At 56.4% G+C, this 23,514-nt stretch overlaps 1 long non-coding RNA gene across 3 annotated transcripts; it reads left to right on the forward strand.

Annotated features, from left to right (window-relative positions):
• The first annotated feature begins 1,308 nt into the window (after window positions 1–1,308).
• On the forward strand, window positions 1,309–12,156 carry LOC102162054 (uncharacterized). Of its 3 annotated transcripts, XR_002337806.2 has the most exons (4): window positions 1,309–1,365; window positions 8,175–8,444; window positions 9,290–9,434; window positions 11,808–12,156. It is a non-coding gene; the product is annotated as an uncharacterized LOC102162054 (long non-coding RNA). The 3 variants fall into 3 exon arrangements; XR_001306655.3 differs by lacking the exon at window positions 8,175–8,444; XR_002337815.2 differs by lacking the exons at window positions 1,309–1,365; window positions 8,175–8,444 and adding an exon at window positions 1,538–1,649.
• The last annotated feature ends 11,358 nt before the right edge of the window (window positions 12,157–23,514 follow it).

The following is a 23,514-nucleotide window of genomic DNA, read 5'->3' on the forward strand; positions in this document are numbered from 1 at the left end:
TGGTCCCAGTTCTGCCAATTACGAGTCACATGAACCTCAGTTTCCCCACCTGCAAAACGGAGACGCTAATAATACCTGCTCGCAAGCGCGCTGGCCCTGGGGGGGCCTGGCCATGAGGAGCACCCATAAGGGTGACTTCACTTCCCACGTGGGCCTGGGAGGTGGGGGTGGCCTGGGGCCCATTTTCCAGGTGGGGATGCTGGGACCCAAAGGGATAGGGGCATTCGCTCGTCCTCAGGGCGCTGAAATAGCAGCCCTGGGGCTTGAACCCCAACAAATCCCAACAGCTCCCTTGCTTCCCCTCCCCCAGGGCCAATCAGAATGGCAGTGATCCTCGCCAGGCCCCCACCCCCTGTGTCACCTGGTCCTGAGGTGAAGGAACGGAGGCCCTTGGGGCGAAGGGAGCTGCTCTGCAAACTGTAGAGTGTGGTGACAATGGAAGGAGGCATGCCTATTCTCTGCCGACCCCTCTCTGGGAGCAGGGCCCTTGCCTGGGAGACTCCCTGGGCCCTAAACGCTTGCTCTGCCCTCAGATTCCTCCGCCCCTTCCAAAGGACTCTCCTGCCACCTGGGCCCATACCTGCCTGCCTCCTGAGGTCCCAGAACCTTCTGGAACATTCCCCACAAAGGACTCTGAAGATCGCCTCCACCTGGCCTGAGCCCTGCAGGCCCGGCTGGGAAGCCCCTCCTGACTCCCACTCCAGTGCTCACAGGGCTGAGCCCAGATCTCCGCAGCTTCTGTTCAGTCCTGGGGGGGAGACTATTTCCAGGGGGTGAGAGCTTGTCTTTTCCCTTCCAGGGGGTGAGAGCTTGTCTTTTCCCTTCCTCTCCCTGCTCTTTCTCGTTCTCAGCCGAGCTTTGTCTCTGCCTCTGCATGTCTCTCTGTTTCTCGGCTGTCTCTGTCTCTGTCTCCCAGCATCCCCACGGCAGGTAAGGACTTGCTCCCCTCCCTGGCCAAGTACAGCTCCTCTCCTGTGCCCTTGGCCTCCAAGGGCCCCTCTGGGCAGCTCCAGCCTCCTCCCTTCTCCATCGCAGCCCAGGGTCTGCTGCTGGGGGGTGGGAGGGTGGGCAGCGGGTGCATTTCGTTCCCCCCTTTCTAGAAGGGCAGGAGGTTCCAGCCCCTCCGGCTTCCTGCTCCCGCCTGGCTGGCGGAGATGAGAGCCGGCTGCAGAGCTGGCAGCCAAGCAGCGGCACACAGAACAAACAGAATTTTTTTTTGCAACTAGAGGGGGAAGCACAGAGCTAAAAATAAAACGAAAAGATCAGTATCTGTCAGTCTGACAGCTGATTGGCTGCTCGGAGATGCATATAATTACCAGCAACTGGCGCTGGGTAGGCAAAGCCGGGAGAAACTGCTGAGACGAGGTTAGGATTTAACCTTTAAATTCTGGAGCCACCGAAAGCCGAGGGGAGGACGCCGGGTGTCGGTGCTAATGAGGCTGAGGGTGGGCGGTGGGAGGTGGGTGGCCGAGTCCCGGGCAGGTCCCGGGGGGCTCCTTGGGGAAGGCCTTGGGAGCCCTCCGCCCTGGCTGCCTCCCCCATCAGACGGGGAGTGCGTCTGATTGGGCGGCCAGGAGGCAGTGGTCCTTGTCCCCGCCCAGCTGGAGCGGGGTGGTGATGCGTCCTGGGAAGTCAGGGTCTCACCCCGGGTGAGTGAGGGGGCTGTCTAGGTCCCGACCCCTCCCAGACTGGCCTTGCATTGAGGTCCCCCCCACCCCGTCCCCGGCCCGTGCCTCTGCCTTTCCCTGCCTGGTGTTGGTTTCAGCACCCGGCCAGCGCCCTTCTTTCTTTCACCCTGAAGCCCCAGTCACCGTGCTGCTGGCGGTTTCCCCACCACCACCTGCGGAGGGCATCCGGGCACCTTAGGCTTGTCCTAGGTCCCCAGAGCTAGACAGAAACAGGGAGACTGGAGGGATGTTGTGGTCTCACTAAGCCTCAGTTTATTCATCTGCAAAATGGGGGGATAATTTTACAGATGCCAGGGGTGCTTCTGGCCCAGTCTTGCATCTTGATTTGCTCACCTGAGCCGGGAGTCAGGAGATGCGGGCTGTCGTCCCAGCCAGGAGTTGTGGCTTCCTCTCTCAGAACTGGTCTCCCCATCTGCGAATTGGGAGGAAGAGCTCCTGCTCTCTGTCCTGAGCGGGACGGGGGCACCAAGTGAGATGTGCAGGGTGATGGAGTTTGGCAAACTGCACCTGTTGGGGTAGATGGGAAGGAACCCAGCACTCTCTCCCTTCCAGACCTTTGCTCCATATGGCCTTCCCTTCAGTGCCTCTTCCTCTGGGAAGCCCTCCCTGATGCCCAGCAGGTCCTCTCCTGCCACCCTGGTGTCTCCCCTCAAGCTTAGGCCCTGCTTATCTGCCTCACACCCAGGCCTGTGAGCCTTGGGAGTGCAGGAACCACACCCCTGGCAAGGGCCTGGCCCAGAGTCCCTCGGGAGAAAGAGGCAGACATCCTGGCTGCAGAAAGAGGCCAGAGCCACCTTGGGCCCCACTGCCCAGGCTTTGGGCAAATGGTGGCCTCTGTTGGTGGGGAGTCATCATCTTTCCCCAGTGAACAGCGGGTCCAAGTCCCTGGGTGGCCCCCGGCCCCACCTTCTGAGCATGGACATGCCAGGAGGGAGCCATGGCTGTGTGTGCCTCCCGTGGAGGAGGGAAAATGCCCTTTCGTGATGCCATCTTAGCCCTGGCTGCCCCTCCTCATTCAGTTTCTGAGGTTACCCACCTGCCACCAGCCCTTTCCCTGTGCTCGGTGGGGTGGTTGGTGGAGCTGCCACTGGATATTAGGACCCAGAAAGCCCAGGCTGCCTATGGGACACCACACCCTGAGCTCCTTCCTGGGGTGAGATGCAAGGGGCGGGGGGGCAGGGACAGGAGAGGGAAATCCTGAGTTCCCGTGTGGGTAGCCCAGCTGTGCCTGCCTGTCCTAAACACCTGAGAGCCATTATCTCGTGGAGTCCCTGCGGTAGCTCCTCGAAGGCAGTGCTGCTGATACCTACATTTTGCAGGTGATGAAACTGAGGCACAGAGTGTGGTTAATCAACACGGCCAGTGAGGGCAGAGCCTGGCCCAGCAGCCTCTGAGAAGGATACAAGGGAGGTGCATGGAAGGGAGAAGTTTCTGGAGCAATTGCCGTGAGACCGTCTGGGCAATTAAATTGTCCCGAGGGTCTCGAGAAGACTTTTGTGTGGGGTGTGCAAAGGAACTCCCCTTTGGTGTCTCTGAGAGATCAGGAAGATTTAGACCGCTTTTCCAGGATTTGGGGGTGTCAGACGGGTGTTTCTCTTGAATGTGACATGGTGATGAGACTGGACCCCAAGGCAGCCCAGTTTTATTCAGGTTACAGTCATAATAACAGCCATGGCAGCACTTAAAGCCGTTGTCACGGACCGAGCGCTCTTTATGTGCTCGACACTGGGCTCGGCTTTGCCTGGGCGGCCCATTCCATCCACACCCTCACCACCAGCTTGAGGTAGAGATTATTCTCATCCTCGGGTTATTTCCTTATCGCTGGTATCAGAACCGGTTTGTCTCCACCTTCCCCATCTCTCCTGTCAGGCAGTGGGCTTGGTAAAGGCCCCCGGCTGGTGTCTCCCACTCATGCCGAGTCCCCAGCACCCAGCCCCAGCTCCACAGGGAGCAGCCAGACAGTAGAGCTTTGCTGGACATGCTTCAGATGAAAAGGCTGACAGCCAGAGAGCTCGCCAGGAGGGAATCTAGGTTTCTGGGGCTTGAGACCCCAGATTCTAATCCCCAACTCAGCTGCTTGAAAGACTGTCTTGGAGACTCCCTTCAAGAAGGGCATAGAGGAGTTCCCTTGCTGGCTCAGTGGTTAACGAACCCGACTAGGATCCATGAGGATGCGGGTTCGGTCCCTGGCCTCGCTCAGTGTGTTAAGGATCCGGCATTGCTGTGAGCTATGGTGTAGGTTGCAGACGCGGCTCGGATCCCGCGTTGCTGTGGCTGTGGTGTAGGCTGGCAGCTGTGGCTCTGATTCAACCCTTAGCCTGGGAACTTCCATACGCTGCGGGTGCAGCCCTAAAAAGCAAAAAAGCAAAAAAAAAAAAAAAAAAAAAAAAAAAAAGGGCCATAGAGCATGAATTCCCCCACCCAACCCCCTGCCCACTGTTCTCAGGCCTTGTACCAAAACCCAAGAGGCTTCTAATCTGTATCTGCCCCCTCCTGTCTTTTCCCTGCTTTTTAGAGTATTGGATGGAGATTGGCCAGAGTTAGCTCAGGCTTGAGGAAGTTGCGTTCTTTCAGAGTTGCCCGGTGTTTTGGGTGGGATCTGATTCCAAATGTCCTTCCTGTCACATTGGTTCCCACTCGGAGAACTCCTGGACGTGGAGGTGACCTTACTATGTGAGTCCCCGCCTGGTCAATTTCTAGGTGCACTTAATCCTTGCTGCTGCTCTCTGGGATGGGGCCCCCGGTTCTACAGGGGTCTAGGTGAGGGTCTCAGGGAAGCCGGGGGTTATAAACCCAAGACACTGACAGTTAAGAGCTTGACTCCATCAATGACCTTGGGAACCTCTGCAGCGGAACAGAGGTCAAGCATTCGACCGCTCTGAGATCTGGCCTCCCCGTCTGTAAAACGGGGGTATGCATGGCTAGTAGCTTGAATGCTGGCTGTAGATGGAGAGAAAAAGTCAAGTTTTCTCCCTCCCTCTCTCTCTCTCTCCCTCTCTCTTTCTCTCTCTTTCTTTGGCTGAACCTGAGACATGAGGAAGTTCTCAGCCCAAAAGTCGAACCTGAGCCGCAGCTGTAACCAGAGCTGTATCAGTGACAACGCCAGCTCCTTAACGCCCTGAGTCACAAGGGAACTCTTCAAGCTTTCTCTTTAAAAACAGAAATCACAGTTTCCACAAGTAATATGCGATTTTTATCCCTATATGTTAAGAAATGTTGGTTTAAAAACATCTGAACACCATAAAATGCTGACATGCTCGCTGCACGCCCAGCTTTGCATCCGAGGCCGGCTGGATGGTGGTACCCCATGTGTGGGCGTGTCCTGTGATAGGGCTGTTCACCTGTTCACTTGTTCTGGCCATCCTACAGCCACCTCATGAGGTGCCAGGGACAGGGAGCATCATTTCCCCAAGGAGGGAACAGCTACAGAGTGGGGACGCCACTTGCTTCTTGAGAAATTGATGAGCCCGGCTTTGGACCTGGGCACTGTGTTCTACCAAGCCTCAGAACTTTGCATCCTGAGCACTGAGTGAGCTTTCAGGGCACAAAAGCAAACCAGGGTAGAGCTACATCTCCAAGGAGACGGGGACACATGGGTAAACCAGCGAGACATGTGGGGTAACGGGGGCACGGAGGCTGGGTAACCCGTCCATCTCATAAAGAATCACCAGAAAGATTTTGCTTAGAACAAGCCCCTAGGAGTTCCTGTTGTGGCTCGGCGGCTTAAGGATCCCTGATGTTGTCTCTGTGAGGATGCAGGTTCGATCCCTGGCCCTTTGCTGTGGCTGATGGATGGTGCATTTTTTTTTAATACCTCAACGTGGACTCCTCCGGAGTTGTCCTGGAAATCCAGTGGCTTGTCCTTCACTGTGCTGGTCCAGTTCACGGTCATGGGGTCTCTAGCTCCTGCTACTCAGACACAGGATAACTTTTTTTTTTTAATGTTCGTACTTGCACTGTGAGTTTGTTGTATGGTTTGGGTTTTTTTTTTTTTTTAAAGGATCATTGTTTAAGAAGCGACTGTGCCCCCCACCCCCAATCCCGAACCCAAAGGTGACTCCAAGTCCCTCGTGGAAGGAGGACCTCTGGGGTCCTCACATCTTTAGGGCGTCTCCTGATGGAGGTAGCGCCAGGCAAGGGGCCGTGGGGTAAAGGCAACATTTGATTGCAGCCCCTCTGTTATCTACTGGACCTCAGAGCCCTGCCCCTTAGCCTCTGAGCGCTCCTGACCAGAACCTCCGATAGGTCACCTCTCTGGTGGGGACGGGGTGGAGGGAGGGATGGAGGGGCGGGGTCCGCCTAGAAGGAGCAATGGAAGCGCCACCCAGCTGCACACGTCCGGTCGAGCGCTTGGACAAGCCGAGATGGGTGGAAGCTGCACGCCAGGGCCCACGCTCGTCTGGTTGCAGATTTCAAGTTGGTCTGTGGCTGGTTTCCTGCCAACAGGAGCCCACACGTCATCCTCCAGGACTGCTTTCGTGGTGAGCGTGGCGCGGGACCACCTCGAGAAGACCCGGGCTGCAAGCCCAGGTGGCTCAACCCTGCCCATCGGGGCTGGGTGGGGGCGGGGCATTTTAAAGAAAATAGAAGGAAGCGGGGGCCCGCTGCCAAAAATCGTTGAAACAAATGCCCCCCCCCCGTAACTCAAATTTCTAAGCTAATTCCTCTCTCTGTTCCCACCAGAAAAATTCCTCCTGCTGCTTTTGCTCCAAGGCCCAGGGCTGGTGCTATAAGAAACCTGCCTTTGTTAAGTAACAGCAGCTTTCTCAGTTTGGGTTCATCAGGGGCATCCATGAGATGCCTGTGCAACTTGCACTGGCCGGGAGAGTCTGAACCCCCACAGCGGGCTGGTAGAGAACCCCATCCAAAGCAAAGAAAGGGATGGTGTATGGAGGCCGTGGTGGCCTGGCCCTCCGTCAGGTGCAGTGTCCGTCAGGGATTTCAAGAGGCCGTAAATAGCTTAGAGACACTCTCATCCCAGGAAAGCCTTAGAGGGCCCCCAGGGAACCCCAGATTGGGAATCACTGGGCTAAGCCAGTTGGGATGTGGATGGTGCGTTACGCTCTGACAATGCCCGCAGCCACGCCTATTTCCCCATCAAGGAAGGTCCCCTGTCTCTGCCATTTACCGGCTGTGTGATCTTGGGTGGATGGCTTTCCCTCTCTGAACCTCTGAGTCCCATGGCGTCCCCTCCTGGGTTGGAAGCACTCTGGAGGGGCTGGGTGTCTTTTTTTTTTTTTTTTTTTTCCTTTTTTGGCCACCCTGCAGCATTCAGAGCTCCTGGACCAGGGATCAGATCTGAGCCACAGTTCTGACCTACACTGCAGCTGCGGCCACGCCAGGTCCTTAACCCACTGTGCCGGGTGGGGGATGGTACCTGCGTCCCAGGGCTCCAGAGACGCCGCATTCCTGTTGTGCCACAGCGGGAACTCCTGGGTATGCAGTGTGCACGTGGAAATGGGGCTCAGGAAATTCAGCTTCTGAGACGCTGTCTGTGATGGGAGCCTGGAAGGGGAGTGAGGCGGGCAGGCGTGGTGGCCCATTAGCGGGTTTGCCAAGGGTCCCTTGAGCCGGCAGTTCTGGGGTACACCTGAGCACCCCTGTCCTTAACACGCCTGGAATCCCCCGGGGATCTTGTGCTAGTGCAGGCTCTGATGCAGCAGGTCTGGGCGGGGCTCTCAGGTAAGGCAGCCAGGGCCACACTGAGTAATGAGGTGCCCCCACCAGGGCCTCGGACCGGACGGCCGGCCACTTGGCCTCTGGAAGCGATGGTTCCAGAAAGGCGTGAGAGCCCCCCAGAACGTCCAGTCAAGGACAGATGAAGCAACATGAGGGTAAAATTATGTTTTCAACAGAAGAAAAGGCCTCTGCCTCCTAGCACGCAGCAAGATCTCTGCTCCTACCCCCACGCAGCCCCAGGGGCCTGAAAGAATGCGGGTTTCTGAGCACAGCCTTCCCTTGCTGAAGGGGGTGGATTGGCTCTTAAAAAATCGCCTGTGAAATGATTTTTTTCTGTATCAAATGCTGTTTTCCGGTGGTTCGTGTTTTAAGACCGTGGTTGCGTTCCCACTGAGAAAGAGTGAACACGGAGGCGCTATTCCAGACGATGTGGCAAACACGAGGGGTGGGAGGTCAAGGGCGCAGCGTGGCCTGAGGGTCAGCGGGCTACGGAGGGGACGAGAGAGCCGGAGCTGCAGAGTTTGGGAACCAAAATCGGAATCCCAAATGGTCCCCGCATGCCCTGAGGTCCACAGTCAGACACGGGCTCAGCGCCTGACCCGTACCCCTGAGCTGATTCTAAGGCTAGTGGAATCAGAGAGGGCCCAGCCCACATTAGCCCCTCAGCTGGAAAAGGATCTCAGGCAGACTGTCCATCCTGGGGGGCTGGCCAGGCCGTCTCTGTATGTAACTGCAGGGCACACTCGGCACATCAGGTTGGGAATGTTTTGCTTTTTGTATCACACACAATGGTCTAATTTGCTCTAGCAGCCCACCGCCACGGCAGTTTGGCCGTGTTTCCCAAAGAGGCTCTGAAGCTCTGATGCCAGAGATTCACAAAGACTCCTGAAAAACAGCTTCCTTGCCCACTTTTGCTTAAATACGCCAAAGTGCACTGGGAATCTTGGAGAAGACACTCAAGACCACGGCCTGCCTGTACCCTGCACACCAAGGTTTTCCAGGGCACAACCTGGGATCAGTGTTCCAAGGAGCACACTTTGGGAACCCAGCCCACGACAGGTCCTCCAGACTAAAAAGGTCTCTTTGTTTCTGTGTTCGTTACCTACTTCTGCAAAACAAAGCATCCCAACTCAGTGGCTGAAAACCGTAAGAATATGTTATCTCAAAGTGTGGGTCGGGAATTCAGAAGTGGCATTCCTGGCTGGTCCTGGCTTGTGGTCTCTTGTGAGTGAAGTCACCTGACAGCTTGCCTGAGACGGGAGGGTCTTCTTCCAAGATGGTACACTCACTTGGCGGGCAGGGCAGTGCTGGCTGTCGGCTAGAGGCCTCGGTTCCTTGCCACACAGACTCCTCCACGGAGCTGCTTGGGCTCCCTCACAATATGGTGGCTGGCTTCCCCCCAGATGGATAGAAGAGAGCAAGACCGAAGCCACAGTGTCTTTTAGGACGTGGCCTCAGGACGCAGGTACAGTCCTTTCCACAGTGTCCTGTTGGTCCCACAGGGCAGCGCTGTGCGTTGTGGGAAGGGCTGAAGGAAGTCAGAATCCCGTGGAGAGGGACCATCTTTGCAGGCTGACGGCTGTGTAACCATCTCTCCAGCACAAGGACAGGTGGTGCCTCATTCTCACAGCTGGTTTCTGACCATGTAGTGCCAGTCAGTGACCTTGAGACATGACCCTGCTCACCTGCGACATGAAGGAGGAGGAGACCAGGGATTTATCAGCCACACCGACCCCCCTGTGAGCAACAGCAATAACAGTCATCCAGGCCCATTCACGGAGTCCTCGGCCAGTGCCCACTGCCTCGTTGGCCTCTTGGCACTGTGCAGGCCTTGTCCCCAAGCAGCAAGTTCTGCCATATTTCCAGGTTAAGCTGCTGGTTTTAATGAAATGTATAAAATGAGATTTTTTTTTTTTTTGCAGTGATGGCTACAGGGATCCAGGCGTGTTTGCCTCCTGGAAATGTGCAGAAAAATCCGTGACCCGTCTGAACCCACGTGGAGAAAACTGGAGGAGGAGTGAACTCAGGATGGATGAATAATGCCAAAGATAAACACGTAATAAATAGGTGAGATAAGATATTTATTTCACGCACGCTAACAATACGAGGAGTCAGGTGGAGCCAAGGGTTCTCTGGTTTAGCCCCAGCCTCGTGCTGGGAGAAAGGGTCACCTCTCCAGGGGTGGCCCAGGGGTGAGGAGCACACACCTGGGTGCTCAAGACACCTGCCTGCCAGGCCTGCCACTTCTGTTATTAGCTCTGTGACCCAGGCCAGTGACTTCACTTTTCAGGTCCCCCCCCCCGTAAGTTGGGGTGATAATGGCCAACTCCTCTGATGGCAATGAGGCTTCAGAAGGTTCTGGAATGCTCTGTCATGACAGAGCTGATGGCAGGTCACCAGGGCGGTGGCACCCTAGGTTCAAAGAACCTTTGCAGAAGTGCCATTGCCTGGAAGGATCCTTGCTCTGTGACCAAGAAGGGAGCCAGAACCATAAAACAGATGGGAGCTGCTGCTGGGGGCAGGGGGGTAGGGGGCGCTCAGGGGTGATCCCAGGAGGCTGGAAGGAACGCAGCCCCTCCTTCTGCTGGGGGCATGTGTGGGCCTGGAGCTGGCCCAGCCCTTTCCTGTCCTGTCCGGGCATGATCTGAACAGAGGGAGCGACCTGGGCGTGTTTTCCCCTCAGAAGTCTCAACCCGCTGAGCAGGATTTGGAGAGCTCTGGCTGAGTTTGCTGTCCCAACAAACAGAGCGGGTCTGGAGATGCTGCTCAGAAAAAAGAATGGTGGTCCTAGCTCCTGATCCTGTAGCTCGGACCTGGCCTGACGGAGGGGTTTGGGTCAGGCTGGCCTGGGGACACTTGGCTCTGTCCCTTGGTGCTGTGTGACTCTGGGCAAGTGCCTCTACCTCTCTGGGCCTCGTTTTCCTCATCCCTGAAATCCTGGGCTGGGCTTGCCTGCTGGCCCTCAGCGTGTTCCTAGGAGCCTGGGATTGGCCAGGAGGACCCAGAGCCTGCGCGTGGGTGTGCAAGGGGTGGGTCCCAGATCACCCCCTTCTTCTCCGATCAGAGCAGCCCCGTTTCCATCTCTTTGGTATGTTGGTGTTCTAAGTAACACTTCATTTGTAAGAAGAAGGGAGTTCCCTGGTGGTTCAGTGGATTAAGGATCCAATGTTGTCACTGCTCTGGCTCTGGCTACTGCTATGGTGCAGGTTGGGTCCCTGGCCTGGGAACTTCCATATGCCATGGGCATGGCCAAAAAGAAGGAGGAGGAGGGGGAAGGGGAGGGGAGGAGAGAGGGGAGGAGGAGGAGAAGGAAAGGGAAAGGTAATGCGTCTTTTTTTTTTTTTTTTTTTTCCATTTTCTTGGGCCGCTCCTGCGGCATATGGAGGTTCCCAGGCTAGGGGTCGAATTTGAGCTGTAGCCACCCGCCTATGCCAGAGCCACAGCAACGCAGGATCCGAGCAGCATCTGCGACCTACACCACAGCTCACTCACGGCAATGCCGGATCCTCAACCCACTGAGCAAGGCCAGGGACTGAACCCACAACCTCATGGTTCCTAGTCGGATTCGTTAACCACTGTGCCACGGCAGGAACTCCAGGAAATGGGTCTACAGCAGAAACAATGCAGTTGCGAATTTTCTCACCAACTCCCTTGGTCCCCAGGCTCATTCCTTCAAGCTCTAGGGGAGCTGATGGTGAGACCCCCCCCTCCACCAGCTGGGTTTAATGACTGCCCGGTTCCAAGCGGTTCTGGATTTGAATCTCTCTTTCCTTTGGCCTCTGCGAGCTCCCATGAAAGAGAAGGGGCTTTGATGGGGGGGGGGGTGTCCAGAGATCTTGGGATCTCCTCTGTGGGTGCCAAGGTCACAGACAGGCTGGCTCTGTTGGCCTTCTCTCTGGGCATGCGCTGTGGGCATCTTGGATGCTTGCCCCTCGGCCCCTGCCCCGTGCCCGAGCATCACCACGTGATCGGCTCAGCTGCTTCACGTGCCCCGTGACCCCATTAGAAGCCCCGGCCAACCCTTGCTGCCTCTGGGTTTCAGTTTCTCCTTCTGAAGTGAGGAGACTGTGGGCCCTGGACGTCTCTCCACCCCTCCCAAGCTTCAACACTCTACTTGCTGCATTAATGGAGCTCCGGGTGTTTGCAGAGTGGTGTCTGGGATGTGAGGGGGTGGATCCGGTCCCTGCTGCTTCTGGCCGGCCTTGGGGGTGGCAGGGCTCCGAGTGGCCCTCAGTGGCCCTGGGGCCCCAGGAGACCCAGGTGCCAGGCCCAGCTGCCAGGCTGCCATTTGCAGTGTCTCCTGTTGGTGGCCCTTTGGTGAGTTTCAGGTATTCTGGTCTTTGCGGATATTTGGTTTGTGCCTGGAACCACGCTAGCTCCCTTTACTCTGTGAAGCTTCTGTTTCTCACTGGAGCTGAACTTGACCATGTCATTCTCCAGGTAAAAACCCTTCCGTGGCTCCTCACTCTCCTCGGAAGACAGTCCAAACTTGAGAGTGGCCCTGTGGCCTTTGGGGGCCAGGCACAGACCAAGCTCGCACACCGAGGGGCTCGTCACCTTCTCTCCCTTGGACACACAGACTGGACTGAATGGTGCCAGCTTCTCCTCTTTAGAACCTCACATCCTCTGCCTGGCACACTGTCTCCTCTTCTTGTTACTTGCTAAATGTCACTTCCTCCAGGAAGCCCTCCCTGCCTAATTGACTTTAGTTCAAACCCCGGGCTCCCGCTGCACTTCTTTGTAGCCCTCGTCATTGTAATGATCTAAAAAAAATCTAAAAAAACCCAAATGCACGCGAGTGTGTGTGTGTGTGTGTGTGTGTGAGAGACCCACACCCCTCCCCCCACTCGCATGTGGCCTGGGTGAGCCCCTTTCTGTTGGATTTTCCTGGCTGTGCCTGGCACCCAGGGAGAGCTCCGGAAATGTTTGCTGAGTGAATCCTGGACTGGGTGTAATCTGACATCCGACGTGCAGCCTGTTGATCCGGTTGCCAGCAATGCACCTGACTGGGTCACTCCTGAGTCTGGGAACTGAGTCTGGGAACCTGGGCACCCACAGCCCAGCCCCATCCTCCGGCCTGAAGGCTCTGCCTGGAAGGCAGGAAGGGGTTAAGTGTTTCTGGCGGCCTCGTGCTCTGTCTGCGGCAGTTCCCCCTTCCGGGGCTGCAGCAGCCGAGGTTGGCGAGGAATGCTTGCAATGCAGGGCTAGGAGGGCGGGCGGCTGGTGGAGTGGGGGCCTGTGGAGGCCGGCCGGCCGGGCCAGGCTCCCCAGTTGAGCAATCGCCCAGGCCCAGCCGGTTCCTGTAACTCCTGCCCCTCCTGCCTTTCCCCCACCCTGCCGGCTTCCTCCACCCGCCTGCCGCCTGCCAGGCAGTGGGGGCGGCCGGGACTCTGGGCCCTCCGGTGGGAGGTGGAGGGACGGAGGCCCAGAAAGCCTGGAGGCCAGGAGTGAAAGGGAGGGGCTTCCGAGGGGAAACAGAGAGGGAGCCACTTTGGCCCAGAGAGGGTAAGGCTTTTGCCTAAGGTCACACAGGGATGCACCACTGAACTGGGCCACGCCCTGGATTCAGACATCTTTGTTCCCCTGGCACCAGGCTCCCCCCCACCCCCGCCACCACCACCCGCACTTATCACTTCAGCCTGTCCTGGGGACACTGGGCACCTCCATTTCTCCCCTCCAGGAAGGTGGAGGAGAGGAATGAAAGCTCTCCTCCTCCTTCCCTCCAGGCCCCTTCAAGGAAGGACCTTCATGAGTTTTGAATATCAGGGTGAGCCCAGGCCCCAAACTCATTCCCTTTCCCACCAGCACACACCTACTTTGGGGGGAAAGCAGCTTTCCTCACGGGGCAGGATGAGACCCTTCTGCCCACAATATGTACAGGAGACCTCTGGGAGGCGGCCTCTGCTGTCCGTCAAACCGAATTAGAATCCCAGCTCCATCACCGTCAAGCTTGGTGGCCACGTACCTCCTTCTGAGCCTCAGTTTCCTTGTCTGTAAAGTGGAAGTCAGAGACGGGGCGGCGGGGGGGGGGGGAGATGGAGTCGCAGGACCGCTCTGGTTCTGCGGAGGCTCTGGGCCGCTTGCTTCCCCTGGTCCCGCAAATGTCTGCTCTGTTTGGGGCCGGCTCAGGTTGTGCTCAACTGTGGCCCCGGATTTTGCCAAAACTGCCGGGGAGGGGGGGGCGATGGCCTCAGAGCCTTCAGAGGCGCTGCCTTGGCCCTGGCTGGCTGGAATCAGCAGTTGAGCCCCTGGACCCCACATCTTCCGAGGGTGGGTAGGTGATCTACACCGGCTAGAAGTTCCTGTGCAAATCAAGCACCACGGTTACAGGTAAGGAGGCTTGCAGCAGGAGCGGCTCGCCAAGCCATCCAGACAAAGAGAGGGATTTCAACCCTGAAAAACCACACCAGTAACACCAAAGACCCTGCTACACGCTGCTCTGCAGCTAAGTCCTTACCGTGAGCCAGGCGATGACTGACCTACTTTATTCCAACAACACGCCCAAGAGGGAGGTCTATTGATCCCCGTTTCCCCCTCCAGGAAACAGAGAGGTTGTTGCACTTGGTCAAGGTCACCCAGCTTGTAAGGAGTGGAGTCTGACTTGGAACTCGGGCCACTTGCCTCCAGAACCTGGGCTTTTAGCGGATCTCTTCCACACTTGGCTGGGGATCCAGGCTCTGTAGAGAGGGCACGGGCAACCTTGGGGTTCGTCATTAAGCCCCAGAGCCAGGAAGTGAGGGAACAATCTCCAGCCCCGACTGGCAGTGGGATAGGCGCTGTGCTGTTATCACTACCGCTGGGTGAGCAGGGGCTCAGAGGGGCCAAGTCTTTTACTCCGGGGCACACAGCCGTGCGTCAGGACGCACGCCCAGGGTGATTGATGCTGCTTTTGCGTCCCCTGGCTCCCCATCCTCGGTTCCCCCGAGGCCGGCCGTGGCCGGAAAGGACCCCCACCGCCGGCTGGGCTCGGCGGACAGAGGGACAGATGCCGGCCGCCCCCCTCCCCGGGCTGTCGGGCGGCGAGGCTTCGCCACCTCCTCCCGAGCAGGTTTCCTTTAAGAAACCAGAAGATTGATTTCCTGGCAGGCTCGCCAAGAAGCCCGTCCAAATGGTTTGCATGTCTGCATTTTTTACTGCTCCGTTTAATATGTATGCAAATGCCGGCCGCTGCGCCGCGCTGCACAGTCACACGCGGCGCCCCATTAAAGCGCCGTCCGGGCGCGCGCATCATTCGAGGCGACGGGCTCGGCGGCCCTGATAGATGGGGTGCGGGGACGGAGACAAATGACGGGCTTTTGTAATTTCTTTCTCCCTTTTCCGGGGGGGTTGAGGGGGCGGCTCAAGCCTGGAAACCGCAGAAGAGATTTAAATATATGCAAAATTGTTTGGGGCGGGGGGAGTTGAAACCTGAACCAGGAGGAGGGAATTCAGTGTTTTCCTCTGTGGGAGTCGGGTTGGAGGGGGGGAGCCGAGCCCCCACAGTCACCTTCTGGCGGCGAGAGCGGCTTTGCTCCTGATAAGCAGGCGCGGTCCTATGGGAAGCGCTGCATCAGCCGCACAGAAAAGGAAAATGCCGGTTATTTTCAGGCCGGTTACGCCCGAGAGGCCGCTGCCGAGTTTTTCCCAGCCTCCCCCCCCCAACTCTCTTTTCTGGGGCTTCCAGGGCTTATAACTCTCTAGGTCTGATGGATGTCATGTAACTCTCACACTAGCCCCACGAGATAGATCACACCCATTGTACAGATGGGGAAACTAAGGCTCACAGGAGCCAAGATCCTTGGGGAGGGTGGCAGAGTGAGTAGGGGGTGGGGTGGGACTCTCGGAGCAGTATCCTTGACCCCACAGCCCTTGGCCAGCTCTTGCTCCGTGGGGTCTGCTCCCAGCCATGGCAGGTGGGGCGAGCGTGGAATCTTCCCCAGACTCACCTCCTGCTCAACAACCCTGGCTCTCCAGCCCCACCTCTCCTCCTGTGCCCTCAGCTTCCTACCTGTCCCCACCTGCCTGGTAACACAAGCCTGCATTCTCCGGAGCCTGAGGCTTGAGCCCCAATTTTCCAAAACAGTGTAAGCCTAAAATTTGAGGTGTGCATTTTCAAGGAATCTTTCTTTATTTCTCAGCATTTTAGGCGACTTGGCAGCTGGGGGGCAGCCTGGAGGATCTTAGGAAGATGCAAACATTTCCCAGAGGAGGCTCCAGCCTAAGGAGATGGCCCTTCCGGAGCACATAGCTCAGACCTACAGGAGAGGCGGGCTTGTGTGTGTGTGCACACGCCCAGTGTGGTTGTGTGTCGGTCTGTGTGTGTGTGTCATTGTGTTTATCCATTTGCCTGTGTGTGTGTGTGTGTGTGTGTGTGTGTGAGGGTGGGATCATGAGTGTGTCCGTGGACACACGTGCGTGGCAGCGTGCATGTGTGTGTCGCTGTGACAGCCGCTGAGAACTCTTGTCCTGGGGCGGGCAAGCAGCTGGAAAGCCAATGTCCCCTAGGATTTCCAGCTGCCTGTGGTTTAGGCCTCTCGCCTCCCCGTCCCCGCCGGAACCCGCTCCCCTTTCCAGCCAAAGCCTCTGCTGTTTCAGCTGCAGAAGGCAGGGTAGGACACCTCACAGGCAGCTGTGGGGATCCCCAAAGGCTGAGCCCCCCTGAAGCTCTGCATAGATGAGGAGGACTTTGATTCTTGGGGGAGGGGGTGTAGCCTGGTGGCAGCCGGGTGAGCTGGGAATTCTGGGAAGGCAGCAAGGGGCGCACAGCTCTCTGGAGAAGCTCTCCCTGCGTGTAGAGTGAGTGTGGGGACCCCCCATCCCCCCTCCCTCTCCGTCTCTGCCACTCTTTCAAGTGCCCCCGGCCCTGCAGTCCCTTGAGCCACCTCTCCAGGAGTCTCCCCCCCCATAGGCTCCGCCCCCCGCCCCTCCCAGGAGCCCTCCCCTACTTCCTCCCTTTGCCCTTGTCACCTCTCGCATCCCATCTAGCTGCCTGTTTGTCTCACTTTGTCTACTCTCCTCACCCCACTGGAACGTGAGCCCTGTGAGGACCTAGAAAATGGGGGTGCTCAGGAAGTTTCTGAGGTCCCCAGCAGCTCGGGACCCCCACCCAGACCAGCCTTCTTTTCCAGGCTCAGGTCCTTGCTGTGGGCGGGTCTCATTCACTCTGGGGCTCCCCCTCCATGTCCAGGGAGCCCAACTGGACAGTGACTAATGTTTAAGTCCTTCCACCTGCTTATGTCTGGGGACAGCCCACCCTTCTTCCAGGCCTCCTCAAGGTGTCACTGTCCCTGAGCTGGCCCCCAATCGGGATCAGCACCAATGGGGCTCAGGGTGATTATCTGTAGCCTATTTGCATCACCTCGTCAAGAAAGTTTTTCCATTGAGAACCCTTGTGAATGGACAGCAGCATAGCCCCTCAGTGAACACCTGCCCTGGCCTTGCTAAGACCTCCCCAAACCAAGCTGGGCTCACAGTAATGGCTCCAGGGAGACCATTGAAATAGACAATAAACAATAGACTGTTGAAATAGACAAGGGAGAGAGCACAAGCAATCAATGAATGCCTAAGCCTTCATTTGCCATCGCTGGATGCCCTGCCTTGAGGCCCCCTTGGGGTCTGCACCCTGGCTCCCCAGCTGGTTGGGGGGGCTGCTCTGTGTGGACCAGCTGAGTCAGGCCCTAACCCCGGGCAAGGGGCCACCTTGGCTCTCACTGGTCTTGCTGACGGAGCTGAATCTGCGTCTGCACTTCCCCTCGCAACCCGCCATTACTCATGGCTGGCATTTATCCCCAAGCAAGGGGTGATCCTTGGAGCTACCCGCATCCTCCCCGCAGCCTCCCCACATGTTCTGAGGAAGGGGTGGCCGGAGGCTGGGCGGCGGGCGAGGAGGCACAGCAGGAATTGTGAGCAGCTGCTCTGAGTGCAGTGACCATATTTTTCTGAGCTGAAAAATTAGGACACGGGATGTAACTGAGGGTTTTCTCAGATTTGTTCATTTAATGAGTGGAAAAAGCTTACCAAGCTATGAAAGTTAAAGCTCGTTTCGTTATGTGGGTAATGGATTGTCTTTGTTGGAAAGAATCTGAGGTTCCCAAATCAGGTAGAGTCTGGAAACGAATCATTTGATTTGATGAATATTGGGGGGGGCTCAACTCTGTGCTTACATGATAACGGGGAGCAAAACAGGCGTGATGCTGGTCTCACAGAGCTCACGTGGGGAGGCTGATGGTCGTTCCTCAAATAATTTCGCATTTCAGTACGGTGAGCACCCGGGGAAGCACTGTGGTGGGGATGGTTAAAGGGCAAGATGAGAGCCCAGGGGAGTTCCTGTTATGGCACAGTGGTTAACGAATCTGACTAGGAACCATGAGGTTGCGGGTTCGATCCCTGGCCTTGCTCAGTGGGTTAAGGATCTGGAGTTGCCGTGAACTGTGGTGTGGGTTGCAGACAAGGCTTGGATCCCATGTTGCTGTGGCTCTGGCGTAGGCTGGTGGCTACAGCTCCAATTAGACCCCTAGCCTGGGAACCTCCATATGCCACAGGAAGTGGCCCTAGAAAAGGCAAAAAGACAAAAAAAAAAAAAAAAGAGAGAGAGAGAGAGAGCCCAGGGTTCCCATGTGGAAGAGGCTCTGAAGACGTAATATTTGAAGTGAGACAGAGCCTTTTAGGAGTAAACTGTGGGACTGCAGTGGAATCTCGGGGAGCAAATTTCGGGTAGGGGGAAGGGCAGATGCAAAGGGCCAGTGGCACAAAGGAGCGCCAGGTATTTGAAGGACAGGAGGGCAGCCCAGGTGGCTGGAATGTGATGTGTGAGGGGAAGGGGAGCTTGGCAATATGGGCAGAGGCCAGTCCAGGCAGTGCCCACCAGTCTGTAATGGTGTGGTGGACTTTTTCCTGCCGGCAGTGGGGCGTCCTGGGCTGTTTGGCACAGGCATGACCTGGTTATACGTCTGGATGTTATGGAGGAGGAGGAGGATGTTGGGTTTTTGGGGAGATGCTTAGTGAGTGCTTCCTGGGGTGCCAAGCCCCATTTCTGCCATTCTACAGATGAGAAACGGGAGGGCTGGGAAGGGAAGTGGCTTATTCAGGGTCACACAGCTGGCCAGCGGCAGAGAGGGAACTCAGACTGTCTGTCTGGCTCCAAAGTCTGCTCTGGTCCCCCACACAAAGGGAAGGCCAGGGGACACGCTGATGACGGAGCCGCCCCCCCTGCCCCCGCCCCCAGGTGCTGCGGCCTCCTCTCTGCTCTGTGTCCCAGGCCTGGGTGGGGACACTAGGTCACAGGGTCAGCCGGGGCTGGAAAGGCCCAGCTCAGTTCCTGCTGAACTGAGGAAGTAGGAATTGCAACACGAGAGGATGAGGTTCTGGAGAAGGTGGGACCCCAGCCAGCCGGGCTGGGGCCTCTGCCTGTCCCGTGGCAGCAGAGGTCACACGGCAGCCCCAGAAGCACAGCCCCCCTCACCTGTCTGGGGTCTGAGGACTCTGACATGCGGCTACAATATTCCCAGACCCGGACCGGCACCCCGGCCCCCTGCTTCCTCCTGTGGAAGCAGGACCAGGGGCAGTTGGGAAAATCCTTATTCCCTCCGTGACCGTCAGAATGGCTCCTCTCAAAATCCAGAAAATAGCAAGTATGGGTGAGGGCGGGGAGAAATTGGAAGCTTGTGGACGGTGGATGGGCATGTACAGCCGCTGTGGAAAACAGTATGGCAGCTCCTCAAAAAATTAAAAATAGAACGACCATCTGAGCTAGCGATTCCACTTCTGGGTGTACACCCCAACGAATCTGGGTCTCCGACAGATATAGGTACACCCGTGTTCACTGCAGCATTGTTCGGAGCAGCCCAAGGATGGCCACAAGCCAGGGTCCATCAACGGATGACTAGATACGCAAAAGGAGGTACATGCATATCATCATTCAGCCTTAACAGGGAAGGAAATTCTGACACCTGCTGCGATCCGGATGACCTCAGAGGATATTAGGCTAAGGGAACTATGCCAGACACAAAAGGCATGACTTTGGAGTTCCTGCTGTGGTGCAGTGGGTTAAGGATCCGATTGCGGCGGCTTAGGCTGCTGCCTAGGTTTGGGTTCGATCCCCGGCCCAGAACCTTGCATATGTCTCATTTGCAGCCAAAGCAAAACATATTGTATAATTTCACTTATATTAGGTGTCTAGACTGGATAAATTTATAGAGCATGGTGGGTGCCAAGGCCTGGAGAGGGGGAGGGAGAAAGTGGGCACAGAGTTTCGCAAGATAAAAAGAGTTCTGGAGATGGCTGTGCTGAGTGTTGCACAAGAATATGAATGTACTTCCACTTGAAAATGGTTAAGATGGTAAAATTTTTAAAAATCCTTATTCTAAGTTCTCCCAAGTTATCAGTGGTAGGCTTTCCTTCAAGTCATGTTTGTAAGAAAAAAAATATTAGGAGTTCCATGGCGGCTCAGTGGTAATGAACCCGACTAGTATCCATGAGGATGCAGGTTTGATCCCTGGCCTCGCTTAGTGGGTTAAGGATCCAGGGTTGCCGTGAGCTGTGGTGTAGGTCGCAGACACGGCTCGGATCCTGAGTTGGCTGTGGTTGTGGTGTAAGCCAGGAGCTGCAGCTCTGATTCAAGCCCTAGCCTGGGAACTTCCATATGCTGCAGGTGTAGCCCTAAAAAGACAAAAAAAAAAAAAAAAGAAAGAAAGAAAATATGAGATGGTAGTTGTCATTAGAGCAGGTAAGAATCACAGATGCTGGGGTTTCTGGGCAAGTGACCTCGTCTTCTTGAGCCTCAGTTTTCTCATGGGGAGATGGGGATAGTGACAGTGTCCCCCTCCTGGGGCCACTGCGAGAATGTCGTAACGCCCTTCCCGTGGTCCTCCCAGTGGCCCTAAGTACTGGCAGACTCAGGCTGTTGGGGTTTGGGAACATGAACCTCACAAGCCAAGGTCAGAGGAGGAAAGACCCCTTGCCTCACCACACACACAGGGAAATCGAGGCCCGGAGGAGTCAAGGGACCTGTCCAAGGCCTCTGGCATCCCTGGAACCACAATGTGACTTTCCATATCTGTATCAGTTAGCAAGGCTAGGATGTGCTGCAGTAACAAATGAGCCCCACATTGAAGTGTCTCAACACAACAAGAGTCTCCCGTGAGTCCAGGTGATTCTCCAGGGCAGCTGCCCTCCATGTGACAGCTCAGGGGGCCAGGCTGCCCAGGGGCCTTGTGGCATCGCCGAGACAGGGACGAGAGCATCGCATCACTTCCCCCAAAAACCCACTGGCCAGCACTGGTCCCATGGCCTCACCCCACCACAAGGGTGGTGGGTCCTGAGGAGAGAACTGAGGATGGGTGAGCACCAGAAGATTCTACTCAGCATCCTAGTGGGAGGAAGGCCAGCAGATGGCTTCCCCAGGGGGTCCATGCTCACAGTGAGTTGAGGCAAAGAGAGAAGGGTTTAAGGCTAGAATTCATCCCTCCTCCTACCCAAGCCCCCAGGTCCCTGTCTAGGGCTACCATAGCAACCAGGGCTACTCTGCACGTTGACAACCAAGGTGGGTACCGGCTGCCCCTCTTGAAATACGAACGAAGCTTTCTTGCTCTTTTTCACTCCTTGAAGGAGCAGGTATGTATTTGTCATACCTCTTGCTCTTTCATTGGCTGGTGCCTTCCCATTATGTAATCAATCCCTCCGATGGGTGTCTAGGCATCTTTCAAAGTTCTGCTGTTATAAACAGCGATGCCATGAATTTCCTGTGCGTTTTCCCTTGTCACCACCGTGAGTGCTTCTGTGGTCTAAATACCTAAAAATGGAATCGCTTGGTCAAAGGGCAGGTGCCTGCAACAATCTGACAGCACTCTGGCAGCAGGTGCTGCCTCCAGGGTCAGGAGGGGCTTTTAAGAACAGTTGCTAATGGAGACCAGTGAGTTTTCCATCCTGGGCTCGGGGGTAGGGGTTTCCAAAGGGGACACGGAGGAGGGGAAGCAGGAAGAAGGGATGCGCTTCCCCGCTTGACTCTATGAGGCCGGTCCAACACTGGTGCTGTGCCAAGCCCATTTTACAGGGCGCAAACACCGAGTTCTAGAGAGCCCAGCCACTTGCCCACGGCTGCCCAGCCAGCAGCCTTTGAGCCTCAGTCTCAGCCTGCGCTGAATCGTCCTGGGTCCCAAGATCCCAGCACTCTGCCGGAGACCTCAAGGATCCTTCCTCTACTGACTCCTCTCAAAGGCACTCACGTTCCCCAGGAGCATTTTTTTCAGCAAGTTTTTAAAACTCAGCTTTGCTTCCTTGACTCCCTGGGTCTGGTACTTCTGTCCTTCTGATTGCAGGACCATCAGCCTCTTACATTTTCCCTTGGTGGTGTTCATAACTGCTTCATCTCTTTGGAAGGGCATCTTGGTACTCAGTGTTTAGTCTTGTTGATTTAAAATTCTTTTTTTTTTTTTGGTAACATCACTGTTGTTTCTGTTAAAAAAAAAAAAAAAAAACACCAAAACACTCTTCTTGTAGAATAAAAAAATTCAAGCAACACTGAAAACTACAAGCAAGAAGATAAAAATCACCAACACTCCTCACGCAGGGATGACTCACTGTGGTTCACGTGTGCGTGAGCCGTCTTCCTCTTCCGCAGCTTCTAGACATTTCGAACCACCCCCCTCTAATGATGATGATAACGAAAGCTCTACCTTTCTCGCTCAAGGTGGGGTAGATGAGTCACCGGAGTGGGACTGAAAGTCGCTCTTGGTTCTCTTCTCCCCTCTCCGTCCCCCTCCCCCAGCATCCTTCACCCACAGCCTAGCCCGGGCCTCCCCTGGCCCCTCTGCTTCCAGACTGGAAGCTTCGGTTCCAGCTCCGGGGAGCAGATCCTGCAGGGTTGGGTACCAACCTGGTGCCTTGCCCGGCTCCAAAGAGGGTTCCATTCTCGCTCCACACCCGGGAGCAGGGGTTTTATCCCCTCGCCTCCCAGACACCAAGAGGCTGAGACCTGGCCCAGTTTGCCCCGTGGTACCTTCAGCTGGTGGAAGGTTGAGAGGGTCTCTCTGCTTTGGTGTTCTGTCTCTCACCCCCATCGACCATCAGCAACGTGGATTCTTTTTTTTTTTTTTTTTTTTTTTGGCTGTCTACAGCATATGGAGTTCTCAGCCCAGGGATCAGATCCAAGCCGCAGTTGCCACTTAAGCCTCAGCTACAGCAACACGGGATCCTTAACCTAGGGTACTGGGCCAGGATCGAACCCGCGTCCCAGCACTCTCAAAATGCCGCTGATCCCACTGCACCACAGCAGTAACTTAGAGCATCTCCCAGCTTGGCCCAGGGGGATTCCACCTGTCTAAGTCTCCCTGGGATGTGGCAGGTGGGCCAAGCCCAGGCTGTTTCATCAACCCCCTCCAGGGAGGACCTCCAGCTCTAGGAAGGAAGAGGCTGTAGCTCAGGACTAACCAGAGCCTGGCCTGACTCGGGGCAGCGTGGCGGTGGTGGCCCCAGAACCAGGTCCAACACGGACATGAGGGCGGGAGGGGGTTCTAAGGAAAATGGGCTCGTGGAAGCCTAGCAGCCCTGCTTGGGGGCCTCCCGGAGCCATAAGGGCTCTGGCACTTAGGGGACAAATCCATGAGGGAGCGTGGCAACCATAGCTGTCCCCTGCGGCTGGGTCAGAGTGGTCCCCAGCTGAGAGCCGGATACATGGAGAGCATGGCAGTGCCCACAGTGGGGGCAGCTCTGCCCAGGGCCGTGGCTGTTTCCATCAGCAGCTCCTCAGACCTCTGGTGAGGCTCTATGAGCTCTCCTGCTGCCCAAAGACATTCTAGGGGACAGCTTGAAGCTGACAGGCAAGGGACAATGACCATGGGTGACTGTGCTTCTTCTTCAGGGCAGGGCGGTCTGTGTCAGAAACGTGGGTTTTGGAGTCAGCCAAACCCAAGACGGTGCTGGTTGAGCCTTGAGCTGGCTGTGTGGCCTCGGGCAAATTACTGAAGGTCTCTGAGCCCTTGCTTCCTCATCCACACCGTGGGTACAACGGCACCCCCTTGGCGGGCCTGCTTGAATGACCAAACGCAGTGACCTCGCAAAGGATGCTGAGCCCTTGAGTCCTGAGAGAGGCCTGCTGAGGTTGTGCTTGCAAAGCTGTTTTTGTCTGCTCACCCTCAGGGTGCGGTGGTGGTTGGGGGAGAGCTGGGTTAGG

This window comes from Sus scrofa, chromosome 1 (assembly GCF_054392235.1).
Source record: "Sus scrofa isolate SSC_HxYL_T2T_F1_AM1 chromosome 1, Sscrofa_HxYL_maternal_Yorkshire_Landrace_v2.0, whole genome shotgun sequence".
NCBI classification, from domain to species: Eukaryota; Metazoa; Chordata; class Mammalia; order Artiodactyla; family Suidae; genus Sus; species Sus scrofa.